We start from the raw sequence: 18,279 nt of genomic DNA on the forward strand, positions 1-18,279 counted from the left end.
ATTTAAGAGCTCCACTTGGCCACACACTACATAAAACTTTTTATTCTCTTAGGTTTTACATAGAGACATACCAAAAACAATCAGGGTCTGTGTCTATATTTTACTCTTTATTAGTGGAAATAATATCCTCAGAAGTATTTTTCTGAAGCATCTAGAAACGACTTGAAATACTGTGAAAAATGGCTGACGTCTGAATTTAGGAAATCAGTAATCAACAATGCATTTTTAATTTCTCACCATATGAGAAATATTAAATTTTGTAATGCATTCCACAGGCATGGTGACAAAATATTCTATGGAAACATGAACAAAAGACTGCATCTGTCTCCCAAAAATGCTAAAAATGGAAAATTTAAAAACCCATAAAGATAGTTTAAGGAGAGCACAGCATTTATAAATAGAATATCAAACAGTGTGCTAGAATTCCCTGATGAGACTATTATCTGGGTATACCTATACAAATACATAATGCTACATGAAACTTGGGTCAATACAGAAGGATTTAAAATAGATTCAAACAGAAAACAGATTCCATGAAAATGGTATATTGATAAAGCACTGTTTCAAATTTAATTGCAAAAAATTATTCTAAGCAGTTAATAGAGACAAATCCAAATATGAGTTAAATTTAAAAAATGGCAAATAAAAATAAATGGAAAACAACTAATAATTCGAATAAAAATTAACACTAACAGAAAACTGAGTTGAGCAAAGCCACTCCTGTGGCTAGTGGTGGAGAGATAAAAATTCAATTCCAACTGTAACTAGAGAGGCCATATTTTATCCCAAATTTACTAATTGAAAACTCATTTTTGAATAGGTAAGAATAACTTCCAATAACTTGAATGAACAATATCTTTGTCCTTCAAAATATTTTAACTACCTAAGCATGGAGGCACAAATGTATAACTTCAATGGCTCAGGAGGGGGGATAAAAATATGACAAGTTAATGAAAGCCTCAGCAGCTTAGTGAGGTCCTAAGCAATTTCTAGATTCTGACAATAATAGAATATTTTTACATAGTGTCTCATAAGATTATGTAAATTTTCTATTTTGATATATGTGTATCTTAATGACATTTACATATTCTATCACCAGAAGCATGGTAACTATTTGTATATTCAGTTAGCATATAAAAGAATGAGCTCTACTTATAGGGACAGCACAGTGGTGCATACCTGTAATTACAGCCACTAAGGATGCTTAGATGGGAGGAGAACAAGGCCTAAGCTATTCAGTGAGACCCTGTCTCTAAGTAAAATAATAATAATAATAATAATAATAATAATAATAATAGGGCTAGCGATGTGACTCCATTTTCAAGTAACCCTGTGTTCAATTCTGGTACAAAAAAAAAAAAAAAAAAAAAAAAAAACTAAAAACCAACTGAAGAAAATTGCAAGTCTTGAAGTAAATGCCACACCTTTGTTTAATTGAAATTTAACAAGTTTGTCAGAGAAATTACATGGAAAAAATGAGAAGTCTCTTCCAAAAATAAGGTTGGTATAATTGCATATTCATGTGTCCAAAGCATTATTGGATTTTACAAGAGATTATTCATAATAGTTAATGTGAAATGAATCTTACAACAGAATATGAGAGATAAAACTAGAAAAATTAAGAAAATAATTACATATTTTTGAATAAGATTTAGCAGTAAATTCTTAGTTATGCTTCAAAAGTAGGTGTGAAAATTAATAACTTGGACGTAAATATATATATATATATATAAATCCTTACTACGAAAATAAAAAAAACAAAATTATGAGGTTTTTCATCTTGTTTTCAAAGAACTATCTTGATAAAATGTTTAACTTTAACTAGAGGCCAGTCAATCCTCTTTTTTGAGAAGATGATTGAGTCCAGAGCTCAAACAATTCTCTTTTTAGGCTCTCATAATCCAGTGCCACCATGGACCCTTCATAGTTACACCAAAATAAAGAACCAAACCATAGACAAATCCTATACAACTCAGACACCCCCATATTTTTTAAGCTGTAAAATCAATGATAAGCCCTAAATTGACTTCATACCACTTGACATATATTAATTGACCCCTACGTTTCTATTTCTTTTGCTCTGCCCATAAATAAACCACTATATGATCTGTTCAGGCAGTATTCTTTTGTTTCTTTGACTATCCAAATGCAACTTTTTTATATTTTGTAATTTTTTGCAAAAATATCATAAAATGAATGAAAAAAGAAAAGAACAAATTTCAAGTGTGCAGAAAATTGAAAATTTTATACCTCTTTATTGGAAAAGTAAACTTATCTAATCACTGTGCAACGCACCTTGGTGGTTTCTTAGTAACATAAAAATTACTAAATTAACCAGCAATCACCTCTAAAATAACTGAAAATGTGTTCAGTTTGAAAATAATACATTAGCCAACATATAAAGATAATACAAGGTAAATGGATTAAAAACACAAAATCGGATATTATTAGGCAATACTATATTTGTATTGCTGGGAATTGAACTCCAGGCTACATGTGATAGGTGGGCACTCTACTTCTGAACTGTAATCCAAGCCATATTCAGCAATAATGTTACATATGAGTACTAAAACATTACAATAAAGATGTATGTGGAAGCCTTAAACCTTAAGCCAATTAAAAAAAAGCAGAGAAAAATGCCTTGTATTTTATAATTAAAAGTATATGTAACTTCCTGAACAGGTAAGTTTATGAAGCAAAAAAAAAAAAAAAACATTTCTCATTATCAAAGAGCTGTGTGAAAGAGAAACAAAGGAGAAATTGCTAGTGGGCACTAGTTGCTTTTCAAACAATATCTGGAACTAAATATTTGTGATAATACACATGTGAATACACCAAGTGATAAATAATTACACCCTTAAATGGTTATAAATATAATTTTAATTTCACCTGTGATTTGCCAGAATAAACAGATAAATTTTTTTTATGGAATGCATAAAGTAGCCAAAGTCCCAGCCAGTAAAATAGGGAAATAAAAATGGAGCTAATTTTCTTTTTATTATGGATTCCACTTACATTTACTTGAATATGCTGTGGCTATATGCATATGATGATTATTTTTTATTTCCTTATTGCTTGTTTATAATTTGTGATAAATATTTGAGAAAAATATGTCTATATACAAACTACATTGTAAAGTTGTCAAGATTTTATGATACTTAATTAAATATGCATTATACATATATATATATATATATATATACACATATATTGTGTGTGTGTGAGTGTGTGTGTGTGTGTGTGTTCAGTGCTCGAGATCAAACATAAGCATAGCAAATGTTTTACTGTTTGTTCACATCCCAAATAAATACAAATGTACATTTCTAATCTTGATTGCTTCTTTCTCTTTGTGTGTGTGTGTGTGTGTGTGTGTGTGTGTGTTTCTTTCTGTCTCTTTCTTTGTTGCTTTTGTTGTGGTTGTTTGTTTTGTAACATGGATTGAACCCAGGGGAGTTTTACCACTGAACTACATTTCCAATCCTTTTCATTTGCTATTGTGACCAAGGGTCTAGCTAATTTGATTAGGCAGGCCTCAGATTTATGAATCTCCTGCTGAAGCCTTTCAAGTTCTGAGATTAAATAAGTGGGCAACCATGGCTGGCTATTAATTTCTTTTGAAAGAATATCTAATGACAAACTTTTTATTTTCATTGTATGTATTTCTTATTGTTAAAGTGAACTTTTAGCACATCCTAATTAACACAGTTATGATTGTTGTTGCTGTTATATTAGTGAGTAAAAATTCCCCATTATTAACCAAAATCTTCTCCTTCACACATGTGCATTGTTCTATTGCCTTTTAATAGTATTTATATTTATTTTCTTTTTTTGAGAGAGAGAGAATTTTTTAATATTTATTTTTCAGTTTTTGGTGGACACTACATCTTTATTTTATTTTTATGTGGTGCTGAGGATCAAACCCAGTGCCCTGCGCATGCCAGGCAAGCACGTTACCTCTTGAGCCCACATCCCTTATTTAGAATTTAAACTTAATGGGCCTGCTGATTAGTGTGCTCTGTCTCAGAGTCCTCAGTTCTCTTGCCATCTCAGCTTCCTCATTCCTGCTTTTGCTCTAGTTCAGTGTTGCAAATCTCCCTTACCTATGCTATACATATGTCCTGAGTATGAGACTCTTTACTTCTGCTAGTGAGCCAGCCCTGGTTCTGAGTTTAGGACAGCAAGACACAGTATTGTGTTAAAAAAAACAAAAATTCACCTTCATCTTATATCCATGTTTTCAAACAGAAGAAACTATTCAAAGGGACACTCAGATGGATGTAAAGGAAGGGGGTTACATGGTAATCACTGAAGATAAAATGAAAACTGAGAAAAAAGAACCTGAGCATAAAGATCTCTGACCTATTACTTGCACATTGGTAATATGAGTAATACACAAAGATCCAATTTAGACAATTTATAATACATCTGTAATCACAGCAACGTGAAAGGTTGAGGTAGGAGGAATGTGTGTCTGAGTCCAATTTCAGCAACTTAGTGAGACCCTGACTCAAAATAAAAAGGGCTCAGGTTTTGACTCATTGGTAAAATATCAATGGGTTCAGTGACCAATGCCCCCCACAATTTAATTTCTGCAATTTTATAAAGTTGAATTGATGAATTATCTATTGACCTTTAAATTACAAAATCAGCACTCAGTTCTCAGCTGAAAATCTAACCTACAGTTCTAAATATATATACACACACAAACATATATTTTAGTTGTAGATGGACACAATACCTTTATTTTACTTATGCTGTGCTGAGGATGAAGCCCAGTGCCTCACACATGCAAGACAAGCACTCTACTGCTGAACCCCAGCCCCAGCCCCTGACCTATGCCTTCTTTAGCCTCACTTTTGGTTCCTATTTGAAGGTGATAACTTAATTAAAAAATCACAAACATAATATATGGTGTAAATAACCAAAGAATAGTACTCCTCTGAGACCAGAAATTACACATTTCTTTTTGTTCATTATCCAGAGCCATGAAGACTAATTATAATAACACAGGGTCAATAACCACAAGTGGATATTAATTTAATAATAAAGTAATAAATAAATTTCAGTTTTGTATCTGGCTTCAGATTACACACACACACACACACACACACACACACACACACACACACACACACTGTTTTGTATGAAACTTTATTATTTATTTATTTATATGTGGTGCTGATAATTGAACCCAGTGCCTCAAACAGGTGTTGTAATCACTCTACCCCTGAACTAAAAGCACAGCCCTTCAGATGTTTTTAATCAGATACAAAGAGTAACATTCAGTGGTCAAGAAATGCCATAAAGTATACCTTGACCTACCCCACAAGAGCCACCAATTAATGCTAAAAAGAGAAATATGTAACACAGTGGAAAAAATAAATAAGAAGGTAACACACAAGCACTAAATGACTTAAAAAAAATTAAACAAGGCATGGTGGTGTATATCTATAATTTTAGTAAGTTGGAATGGCGAGGCCATCCAAATATAAATACAAGACTCTTGATGGTGTATGCCTGTAATTCCAGCAGCTTAGATGTCAAAGGCAGAAAGTTCTCAAGTTTAAAAGCAACCTCAATAATTTAGCAAGTCCCTAAGCAACATAGTGTGACCTTGTCTCAAAACTAAAAAAAAAAAAAAAAGAAGCTGGTTATTGTGGCACGACTGTAATCCTAGTGGCTTAGGAGCCTGAGGCAAGAGAATTGCATGTTCAAAGCTAGCCTCAGCAACTTAGCAACACTATAAGCAACCTAGTGAGACACTATATCAAATTAAAAAATGAGATCTGGGGATGTGGCTTAATGGTTATAAATCTCAGGATTCAGTTCCTGGTATAAAAACTTAAAAAATAGATAAATAAAAAGGAGGGAGAGGCTTGGATTAGAACTTGGTGGTTAAGTGCCCTACAACTTGGTGGTTGAGTGCCCTGGTCCAATATATAAATAAATAAATAAATAAGAAGAACAATTGGGCAACTTAGCCACAGATTATATACCTCAGTAATAGAGCACTTCTAGGTTTGATCCAAGTACAAAAAAAGAACAAGAATAAGAAGAATAAAATAAAAATTGCTTTACAATGAAAATAAAGAAATACAATCATTAAAAACAATTAAGAACAACTATCTAATGTAAGGAGAGAACCACTACTTTACAAAATTAAATTCCAAAGTAAATAAAATAAAATAAATTAATCAGTACATGAATTAAGTTTGTTGATATACAAAATTTACAATCTTGAAGCTTTGATTTTACCCTGAAAACCATTCTAAATTGGTAAAATTAAACTGGTATTTTTTGAAACAAGCAAATATATGTGCATATATATTCATTGGTGATGAATAAACTTGTTAAACACTTGCTTCTGAATAGAGTTTCTATTCTTTTACATGTTTTTCATCATGAATCTCAAAAGGTGTTTCAAAGAAGACAATGAGTAATCCTGAGTATGCTTCACACATTGTGTGAGATCTTTCTATCTTTATTTTTGTGGTTCAAGGTACATATATTCTATATATGCAGTTTTATATTTTTTGTTTCAAGATCTATTAAAACAGAAAAAAATGTGTATTTCTATTTCCTTTTATATTTTTGTTTTTACATTTACTTGTCTGTATTCTTCCTTTGTTCTGGACCAGAGGATATAAATAGTTGGAATTATGTTGCCGTTGTTTTTCTGTTAACCAATTTTGTTTTGCTGAACTTCCATGGATCTTTTCATGCTGTCATGCTGAAAAGTCTCTTAAAGAATCATATTTTTAATGAATATATTTTGAATGACTTATGAGCTATGCTTCTAAGGGAAACATTGCAGAATCAAAATGAAACAACTCAAAATCACCTAAGAATAAGTCACACTCTTATGATTTTTATAGGCTTTTAAGATGTGATGATGACCTGGATAAATCCACTTCATTTTTTTAATGGATAGAAAATTTGTCATTAGTCAGCTCATCACCAATTTGAGTGCAAACACTGAAAAGTCTGTCTTAAATTAACTACATTAGAATCATACAATATTAGAGAAATATGAGCTTATTTATTTTTAATTACAACATAGCTTAAAAATTAAATATGAAACACTTTCAAGGAGATGAAACTAATATACTGATATATCACATATTTATTTTAGTAAATAAAACAAAACAAATCATAGAGAAACATTACACAAAAATTTTGTTATCACATCAATAGATATCTACTCTCATGAAATATATCTTCTGTAAGTGCAATATAGTTGCATATACAAGTTTTTCATAATATCAATTTAAAAGATGCAAGATCTATCTGGGAGAGGAGGCACATATCTATAGTCCCAACAGCTCAAGAGGTTGAAGAAAGAGGATAATGTGCTCCAAGCCAGCCTCAGCTAAAGCAAGATGCAAAGCAACTCACCAAGGCCCAGTCTCTAAATAAAATGGTTTTCCTTAGTGTGCGACCACAAAACAATAAAGTAAATAAATAAAATAAAATAAAAAAGTCAAAGGTTTGATGGGAAACCTACAAGACACCAATATCTATAAGCTAGAAAAGTAGAGAATAGAACCCTTGACCAAACCATATTCACTTAATGCAAGAGATGATAGAATAACCAGCCAACAAAATGCCCAGGTTTTCAACTACCAAATAAAAACCAGCCTAAATGCCTTTCTATAGAGAATGGATAAAAAACTGTAGCATATATATATACAATGAAAAATTACTCATAATTAAAAAGAATAAAATTATGGCAATTGTATGTAAATGGATAGAGTTGGAGAATATCATGCTATTTGAAGTAAGCCGATCCTCCAAAACCAAAGGTCAAATGTTTTTTTTGTGATAAGTGAATGCTATTCCATAATGGGGGAGGGATGAGATAGGTGGAGAAACTTTGGATTGGCGAAGGAAAAGGGGAAATCAGGGTAGAAAAGATCATGAAATGAGACTATTACTTAGAAACATGTATGATTTAATAAATGGTGTTACCCTACTTTGTGTGTAATTCGTGAACAACCAGAAGCAAAAATTTGTGCTCAATTTGTTTCCAAATTGAAGAGCATTCTTCTGTCATGTATAACTGATTAGAACAAAAAAAATAGATTTAAAAAAATGCTCAGGTTTAAACTGAGTAGGAAAGAAAGCTGAAAAGGTAGCAGCCAACCTCCAAAATGTAGAATAAGAGTGATCAAGAAATGTATAACACTAGAAAATCTTCTGTGAAATCAGGCTTCTTAGTTCCAAAATAAAAATAAGTATCTTACAATGGGGATTAGGTTGCCCAGAAAATAAATGTTAAGACAGAATTTACCAGAAATAATTGAAAGCAAAGAGAACATCATAGATTCTAGAGGAAGGGAAGAGGTTCTTGATGGAACACCATGTAGTTCACATCACAAGGAAGCTGGTATTAAAGAAAAGAATGCCAAATACATTTACTTATCAATAAGAAATTAAAGGCTGTCTGATTAAGCTGTTGCTGACTCTCAGAAAAGTCAGTGAAGCTACAATCATGTTTTCCAGTATCTTTGGTCAATGTTTTCATAACTACTACTTAATGCTGATCACATTATCATAATGAAAATTTCATCACATTGAAGATGTAATTTGCAATAATGCCTGATTTTCTACTACTGCAAAATAATAAAAGAATTAGGTACTCATTTGAATAAAATAACCAGAAATTATTTTCTTCCAGTTATGAATGACTTAAATATAAGAATTTCAGTGTGAATGACTGTGAGTGCACAGATATCAAAGTGATGTAAGGGCCATACTACCTCTAAAGGCTCTAAGAGAAATTTTTTTTGCATATTCTTAAATCTGATGGCTTCTGGCATTCTTTATGCTGTGACCACAAATCTTTCTTTTTTGTGTTGTTGAGGCCTTCAACATAAAGAAGACAGAGAAGTCCCTATCATATTAAATATAGTGCTAATCCAACAGGGAGCTACCATCCAATACTACAGGGTATGGGAACCATATTGGAAGATATGAAAGATCCTCTAATAGGCTTGTTCTTTAAAACATTGTTTGCAAAGATTGACAAAAGTCAGTTCATGTCCCAGAATAAGTGAGATGAGTCTCTGCCTCTGGAGACCAGAACAGGTCATAAAAGAGCTATAAAAGTGAATTAAAGACAGGGCATTATAGGACATAGCTGATAAAATCCTGACATAAAAACAAAACAAAAATTCAGAAAACATCATACCCACCTACATTCATTTAAGAGAATCAAATTTGGATGAAGAACAGAGGACCAAGGCATAGCCAGAAGGATTTAGCTTTATTTTCATTTTACTCAATTGCTAATAATGTTTCCTACAATTATAGAGTTCTGGATCACATTAATTACTACTTCATGTTTTGAATGTTATCATTACCCTCCACCTAAAAGAGATATGACACACTGAATTCACACCCACATTTATGCACTGATCATTAATCGTTTTCACTATATAAATGTCTATCTATGTACTTATATTTTTCCCACATTTCCAAGATTCTCCCCTAAAAATTTCTGTGATATCATCTCCCTGATATGCATTTTTGTCACTTCAGGTCACTACATCTAAATGTTTCATTCCATATAGTTGAAAAAGATTGAAGAATTGCAATGCACTTTTGATTTAACTAATTAGCCACTAGAATTAAAGATCAACCTCAGTGACTCCCAAGGCATTAATTCTCATTCACTTTTTTTGTTGGTGTTTAATTTTTTGTAGTTGTAGATAGACAGAATGCCTTTATTTGATTTGTATATTTTTAAAAACATTTTTTAGTTATGCTTGGGCACAATGTTTTTTTTTATTTGTTGATTTTTATGTGGTGCTGAGGATAAAACCCAGCACCTAACACATGATAGGAGCACTCTATTGCTGAGCTACAACCTCAGCCCCTATTTGTAGATTTTTATGTGGAGCTGAGATTCAAACCCACTGTCTCATGCATGCTAGGCAAACACTCTTCTGCTGAGCTACAGCACAGTCAATCATTAACCTTTCTTATACATAGTGTCTTAGTTTTAAAGCAAGTAGCAGGAATTTTATTTAACTGGAGAGTAAAATATTCGGAGCTATCCAGGATGCTTACATGGTCCCAACAACATAGGGTACTGGTTTTCACACCACCTTACCACTGAAGCATATGGATTTCATTCCAAGTTAGACATGGGTATTATGCTTTTCCTAGAAGTAAGTAATTGGTCATGAATATTGACCTTTAACTACCTCTAATAATCTTGGAAATGTGAAAGTTGGATAAGAGGTTTAGAATTATAATATTCAAAACACTTAGAGTAGACCCATTTGATAACAGGTGACATTTATATTCTGAAAACATGGAAGAAAACCCTTCACCTAGGCCCAAAGAGGTGACAAAATAAACTATGGAAAATAAAATTGTAGTCATTCATTAAATTGGTTTATAAATATTGTAGATGGTAATATATTACTGTAATAGGAAAGAGTGATTAAATGCAATACCAGTTTTTACATTTCTGAATACTTTAAAGAGAGTATAAAGCCTGGCTACAATGGTGCATGTTTTTAATCTCAGTGGCTTTGGAGGTAGAAGGTGGGGCCTCAGCAATTCAGTGAGTCTCTAAGAAATTATGCAAGACCCTTTATCTAAGCACAATATTTTATAAAGTGCTGATAATGTCTCAGTGGAAAAGCATTCCAGGATTCAACCAGTGATACCACAAAAAAAAAGAGTACAGAAAAAAGATGAGTTAATAAGTGACAATCTGTGTCAAGAATGTAAAGAATTTAAAAGCAGTAATGGTTAGTCTATAGAAAACTCTTCTAGGTTTGTTAACTGCTGCTTTACAAAGTTAGTATCCTGTTCTTCAATGTATACAAGGGAGATAGAAGTCCTATTTTAAGGTGTGTATGGGAACAAAGAGAAGTTTCAATACAGCTTTTAGTCATCCCAGAGTTCCACTCTAGTGGGTGATTGGATTATGCCCAGGTGATAGATTCTTGAGCTGTTGAATTGATGTGTTTTTAATATCAGGTCTTCATAAACCAAGTGTAAGACTTAATAAGAAGCAGACTTGGCAAAGATAACAACATTCCAATGATAAGTAAACATGTAAATATGTAAACCATTATGAGAAAAGTTAAGATTCAATTGATTTGTATCATTATATACTCTCCAGAAATGTAAAAACAATGACAACTATGCAAAAGTGAATAAATAATATTTTCAGAGCATAATGGAATAAATGAAGAAATGAATAACAAACTAAAAAGTGCAAAGACATTAAGTGACTGGATTTTTCAAAGATTTCTTGTGGCCATGCAAAAGTGTAATTTTCTAGTGCTTATGGCTATTATTCCTATTTTACAGAGAACAATGTTGGGGCTTGGAAAAATTGAGAGCATTTCTGGCTCCCTCACTTACTGCACATATTACCTTGGATAAAGACTATGAAAGTTGTCATCTAGAAAATTATCATCATATTAAATTCTTAACATAGTATTTTAGAAGGTAACTTTAGGCAATTTATGTGACTACCCAACACAGTGGTGGGTATAGGGTATGTCACAGCATCATCCAGAATTTCTCAAGAGTCTTCTAGGAGCTTCCATTTCCCAGAAATAAAATCCAAGTTCTTGACTCATCTATAGGGCCTGAGCCATCTTGAAACACCCAGTCTTTGAGTTCTGACCACTCTTCCAATTCTTCTGTTCATGAGACCCTCTCTAACCTAAAGTGCTATCCTGCAGCATCCACCTCAGAGACCATACAATTTAAAATTGTGACTCCTAACTCCACCATTCCCAATACTTTCACCCTACTGTTCTCTTTTCTCCATAGTATTTATCATTAATACACTCTGTATTTTTATATACTTTTTATTTTTATCCCTCCCCACCAAAACTTAAGCTGTAAGGAAAGAAATTGATGAACTTTATTTTATTCTTGCTGAGCACCCAGTTGATGTTCCTTCATTAAACAAATATTGAGATAACCTTATCTGTTCTTTACTTTCTTTCTCTTTCAAGGTCACATCCTTTTTTGATCAGAAGTATATATCCTTCGAAGTATGCAAATGTCAATAGAAACACTTCAACTTTTATATGAAACATATTTAAAGGGTTACAAGACAAAAAGCAAAAGAACAAAACAAAACAAAACAAAAATCCAACCAAGCAACAACAACACAAAGTTTGAATCAGGGGCAAGTGATGTTCCCTGGGCCTCTTTACCTGCACTGCAGCTCCTAGTTTGAGAAGTGTAGGACTTTTTATTTTTTTTTTCATTTTTTTAAAGTATTTATGGGGGCTTAGGCAGGCTGAATCACCCATTCTCTACTCTCTCATATTTCAGTAATGAGCATTCATTGACTGAATCCTCTCTGACAGGACCCTGCATACGACATGACTAAATGGAAGACAGACAACACCTGTGCATCTTAACTCATTGTTATATAATAGATACTAAGAAGGAATTATATTCTGATGGACCCAAAGTAGGGGGCATGTACCCCCAGTTGCAATTTCAGAGAACAAGTTTAGTGACATCTTGAAAGATATCTAAGTTAATTCGCTCTCTAAACAACAGAAAGGAATTCAAGTCAGTGCTCACAATGAGCAAATAAAAAGTTATAAAATATCATAATGCACCCATGGAACTGTAAGAAGTTTTGTAATACTATGACATCAGAAATGAGGCTCAGCCTCTCCTATGTGTTATATAAAAGAATCAACCTTTATTTGTGGAAAATAGATTGATCCAAATTGTGTTCAGAATTATACTGTTATTGAAAATGTCTTTAATCCAGGCTTACTGAAGATTTAAAAGTTCTTTTCTCCAAGTTAGGGCATAATTTCTTTTTTCCCTCTGCCATTATGTAAGCTTCCATGTGACCTCTTAATCTTTAGAACCTAGTCCTAAACATTCTTGAATGTCTGCTTCTCCCTATGTCCAATATAGTTTTATCAAATGGCTAAATTATAAAATTCACCTGAGAATAATAAATCTGGTCAATATGGGGTTCCCTGATAATTATTTAGAGCCAGGTTTTTCTTAGTTGAAAAAGCCCTTGTGAGAGAAGGAACTAATAGCAATTTTCACAGCAGAGGACAGAGGAATGAGTAGAATCAGGTGAAGAGTGCATCTTGGCAGAGAATCTGACTGATGGCCTGAAACCACTAAGTTTAAAGTCAGAAAAGAATAGGCAGAAGAGGGAGAGACAGGTCATAGAGGAGACGATAAAAAAGAATACTGTATGGGTAGAACAGAGAGGGATTCCTCTTCATTTCAAAGCTCACCCTAATGGGTTTTAAAAAGAAACATTAGCACCTATGTACTTGTGTATTGTATTACTAATTAGACCTAACATACTTGTTAGTTTAATTGAGGTGTTTAGTATACAGTATGCTCAGTTGAGCAGGGGTGAGCTCTTTTTGATCAAGATTGATGTACCAACAAGTAATGGAATGTTGCACTTAGGTAGTTTAGTTCTTTGAGATCTGCAAATATTTTCAAAACACAATATTTTTCAAAAGGTTTCTACATGGTATTTTGTTTTGTTATGAAATACTGCAAGAAATAATGTGGTTTGAAAAGTACTGACAATACTGTAAAAAGTAAAGAATTGTCATTTCCATTTTCACTTATAAGAATTTCCTTTTCACTTTTTTTTTTTTACTAATATTGAAGTATCATTTGTTTTTCTTTAAATAAGAAGGCAATGAATGACTTCTAGCCCACTCCAAAACAAAACAGCTGTATTATGTTATTTGCTCCCTTTTTCAGTATTATAGCCTGGGAGAATTTTTAAGTACTTTTTACTTATTGATGACTTAAAATATCTATTTATCAATAGGCTATTCCTTTAATATTAAATATTATAATGATTTCTACAGTTAAAATGTTTTCACCTAACATAATTTAAAAAATTTTTATAGTTGTAGATGGACACAATACCTTTATTTTATTTACTTAGTTTTATGTGGTGCTGAGGATTTAACCCAGTGCCTCACACATGCTACATAAGCACTCTCCCACTGAGTCACAACTCCAGTCCCACATAAATCCTTTAATGTAATTACAAAACTGTGTCCAGTGGATTATATAGAGGGTTGAGAGATTAATTTGGCTGAGATACTGGTTGTAATTATCCATATATACAGAAAAGCAACCAGTTAAGTAACTGCCTCAAAATGGAAAATTCATGAGAAGGCACCACCAGACCCCAAGTAGTCATTGTATAATTCTATAAGGTAGAGACTTTCACAGAAATATATACTGACCATGTGCCAAAGATTGAATTCATAAATGAGAAATTTAGAAACATGACAAAGTTGGTTGGAAGAACATGGGGAAATCATACATATATATATATATATATATATATATATATATATATATATATACAATCAAAGAGTCTGTTGGAAAAAAGAAACATTGTAAGAAAAATGCAACATACTGGCGGTACTCTGTCTACAAAACTGGATAATATTCTATAAGGCAAAAAACCCCTAAATTTTGGAGTTACATTTTCTAGTAAACAGAAAACATTTGCAGCTTGTCAATCTTTCTTAGTTTAACACTTAACTTCAGAGAGTTCATATACAAAAGTATAATAGTAGTTAGTCAAAGTTATCTTCCTCTATAGCAAGAGTTAGGAAACATTTTTATATGGCACCAGATAGCAAATGTTTTTTACTTTGTACACCACAGAGACATTGTCACATCCATCTAGCTTTGTTATTAATATTAATTATTAATTGATATTAATAGCAATATTAATATTAATTAATAATTAATACTAATATTAATTAATGTTAATTAAGTATTTATTACCTATTGCCAGTAGCTGCTTTCTGCTTTCAGCAGCTATTGGCAATAGGTAATGAATAAAGATGATTCTGTTCTCGTATGTCTATATTTACAGCAACAACAACAAAAAAGACAATGGCTAGTTTTGACAGGACATAGTTTTCTAATCCATTTGTCCTAGATTGGACCGAGGGAGATCCAATATCCAACTTAATAAGAAAATAAAGTGGTGGAGACGTGGGGAATTAGCTCAGTGGTAGGGAACCCATGGGTTAAATACCCACTACTCCCCCCCCAAATAAGTTTTAAGGAAAAAAAGTATTCAGAGTAAAAATTCTTTATATTTAGTTATTATCAAATATGACTTAGAATAAATTCACCTATAGCACTACTACTATATGTTCTTCAGGATGCTAGAAAGAAAGTAAAAACATCATTTAAATTGTTTAATGAAGTGCAACATTGAGGTAATAATAATTTCATAGGAAAGTTATGCAAACTTTAATGAATATATAAAGAATATGCCAAAGTCAAACTGTGATTCTTTTTTGAATTTCCAAAATATTGTATCAAAATTTTACATTCCTTTATATTAATTAAGCATAATCTACAATCTAACAAAAATGATTAATCAGAAACTGAAGTTGTGTGTTAATTATGATCCATTGAAACATTTTATTTTGCAGTATAAGGTTTTTATAGTATCTCCAGCTTGCAAAACTAACATTAAATACTGTGTGGATTAATAGCTGTCAAGTGTGCTCTACTTTCAGTATAAAGTAATATAAATTAGCTTCATAATTTGTTAATTAATATAGTTCATCACTTCTGAATTTCTTTTAACTCTTATGTGCACTTACTGCTATAGTTACAGGTACATATTTTTCTGAAAAACTTTTTTTCTTGATTCTTAAGTTATATGAAATTACTTTGGTTCTGTTTTCTTTTTCCTCTGTGTATTTCAGTTTCCTGATTGAGCAGGCTACAGAGATAAGACATTTCAGAGTAAACTCTGTGGAGAGTGAACCAGACTTAAGGCAATGACCCTGAGCAGCCACCATCAAAAACCTTTGTGTTATTTTCTCCAGAAGTTTTTCTCATTAAAAAATAAACACTTTAAAGCATTTTCTTTTCCTAAAAGTTATTCAAGATTGAAAAATGAATTCATTTCATTTAAGAAAAAAACTAGTTTTTAAACAATAGAATAGTCTTGTTAATAAGTGTTTAGCCTCTTTCTCTTTCTGTCTCTCCATCCATATCCTCTCCCACTCACATTAAACATCTTTCATAAATCAATAGTGTCGTGTCCTCTAGAAATCAAGTAGCCTGTAGTTTCCTATAGAACACAGTTCTCTCTTTATATGAATAGGTTTTGGCAACAATTCTAGTGCTCATTTCCCCAATTCTAGAGTTTGTTTACTCTCATCAGTCTACCACCACAGCAGCATTTCTTAATTCTGTTGTTAAAAATATCATGTGTCATGCAATGCCCACCTATTTTGCCTAAATATGAGTATTATTAGTGAACAAATAAGCAAAACTGGAAAAAACTAATAATCTCAGGAAACAGAAGAATGCCTTCAACCATGGCTATATTGCTAGTACATCAGACTCAGGAGAAGAAAGCTTAGAAAGGTGTTGCATATACAGTTTCACCTCTACCCAGCTTTCTTTTGTAAAGGCTAGCCTTTGCCCCAGACATTTGAAATTAGACATTCATGACCAACTTCAGGGGGGAAAAAAAAAAAAGACACTTCCTGTTGAAATTCTTTCTCAGCCAATAACATCAAGAAGATGAGATAGTCTGAGTTAATGGCTGAAGTTATTAATTAATTATAAACTTAATTTTTGAAGAAAAGAAATTAAGTTTGCTATAGCAATTGAGTTGCTTTGCTAATAATTTCTTTGATACTGAATTGGGTTCTAAGGGCTGCCTTAAAATTAACTAAAAGTGAACTGGAAAAAAACAGCAGACATTTGGGGGGCTGTAAGTCTGAAGTCAAGATACCAGAGGACTGCAGCCTCAGGAGAATGTGCATGCTGTTCCAATGTCTGGGGACCCAGGAGTTCCTCACCCAGAAGATGGTCTCTGCTTCTGCGGTCACATGGTATTCTTCCTGAGTCAGTGTCTAAAGATTATTCTTCTTATAAGGACACCAATCATATAGGACTGTCTTCCCTTCCATTCCTGAGGTACTTTGGGTGTGGGGTCGTGGCTCAGCAGTGACATGCCTGACTGGCATAGAGGAGGCCTTGGGTTTCATCCCTAGAACTGGGAACAAGGAAAAAAAGTAAATGATTCCCTATTATGTCGATTGCATTTGTAAGAACTCCATTCTCAAAAGGGTAAAACACCTATGGAAACCTAAAGCTAACCCTTTCAGGGCCCATTCCCTTTGTCCCCTGACCCAGAGCAGGAATCCGCGGTCCACACCCCATTTCGTAGCTCCGCCCCAGTACCCCGGGCCCATCCTTGCCCTTGACACACAGGTGCACACACTGGCGCAGGAGCTCTTGCTGGCACGCAGGCACTGCCTGCTGCTTCTGCTCCCTAGGTTTCTGGGAGGCTTGGAAGAGGCCGGCAGACAGAGAAGAATGTACCTTCCAGTCCCCCAGGTACTTCCTGCTGACTGCTGCCTGGGCTCCCCGTGCCTGGTCCCAAGGCTTTGTCGCCTTCTGGGTAGGCATGGCGGCACCTTTCCCCTTTGCAGTTCCTGGTGAGGTCCTGGGACTCCCACAGGGGCAGCCTGGCTCTCACCACCATTCTGCTGTTGGCTCTCCTGGAGCCAGGAGGAGAGCCTCAGGTAGGGCGGACTTCAGTATCCCCAGCAGTGTGTGGCAGCGGGCACAGGCCTGGCTGGAGAGGCATCTGGGGAGGAGTTGGGCGAGGCAGTGCCTAGAGAGGGCGCGAGCTTCCTGTCGCTGGGAGGCAGTGGTGCTCTTACAGGTGGCTGGGTGGATGCAGTGGAGATTATATTTGTAGGCCGGTGGGGCAGAGGAGGGAGTGTGCTGTTCCTGGTGCTGGCTCCTTCAGGCGGCTGAGTGGGTTTGGCGGGGTTAGAGAGCTCATAGTTGGGTGTAGTTGTGGGACAGTGGGTGGGGGTGTACTTGCACTGGGAAGCTGCTGGGGGTGGAGCCCCTCACCTAAACTGGGGAGAGGAAAGGGAAAAGAGTAAAACACGTGAATTCAAGGGAAGCTTGTCTCTACTGTTAAAAGTATGGGTGTATCATATTGTAAAAACTGTTCTGAACTATATCTGCAAGTGTTTTTTTTTTTCTTCACAGAAGTAAATTCCGATTTTTCAGTGTAAGTCCAGCCATTAGCTGATTTTTAATGACTCATTTTTTTTTAATATACCAATGGCTTCCGTATTTTAAAACGACAAATTTTATGGAAACCATTTTTGAAAGTCCTCATTTACTTTGCCTTATATTTCACTATTTCCCAATGAGTAGACTTAATCTCCATTGACATTTTTCTTTATGCTGTGCAAAGGATATATTCAG

General features: G+C 33.8%; 1 pseudogene; it reads right to left on the bottom strand.

The window, feature by feature from the left end:
* Positions 1-17,460, bottom strand: part of LOC101974746 (E3 ubiquitin-protein ligase RNF213-like) — a 102,012-nt pseudogene extending 84,552 nt beyond the window's left edge.
* Positions 17,461-18,279: the final 819 nt, after the last annotated feature.

The sequence above is a fragment of the Ictidomys tridecemlineatus genome, chromosome 10 (assembly GCF_052094955.1).
Source record: "Ictidomys tridecemlineatus isolate mIctTri1 chromosome 10, mIctTri1.hap1, whole genome shotgun sequence".
Classification (NCBI taxonomy): Eukaryota; Metazoa; Chordata; class Mammalia; order Rodentia; family Sciuridae; genus Ictidomys; species Ictidomys tridecemlineatus.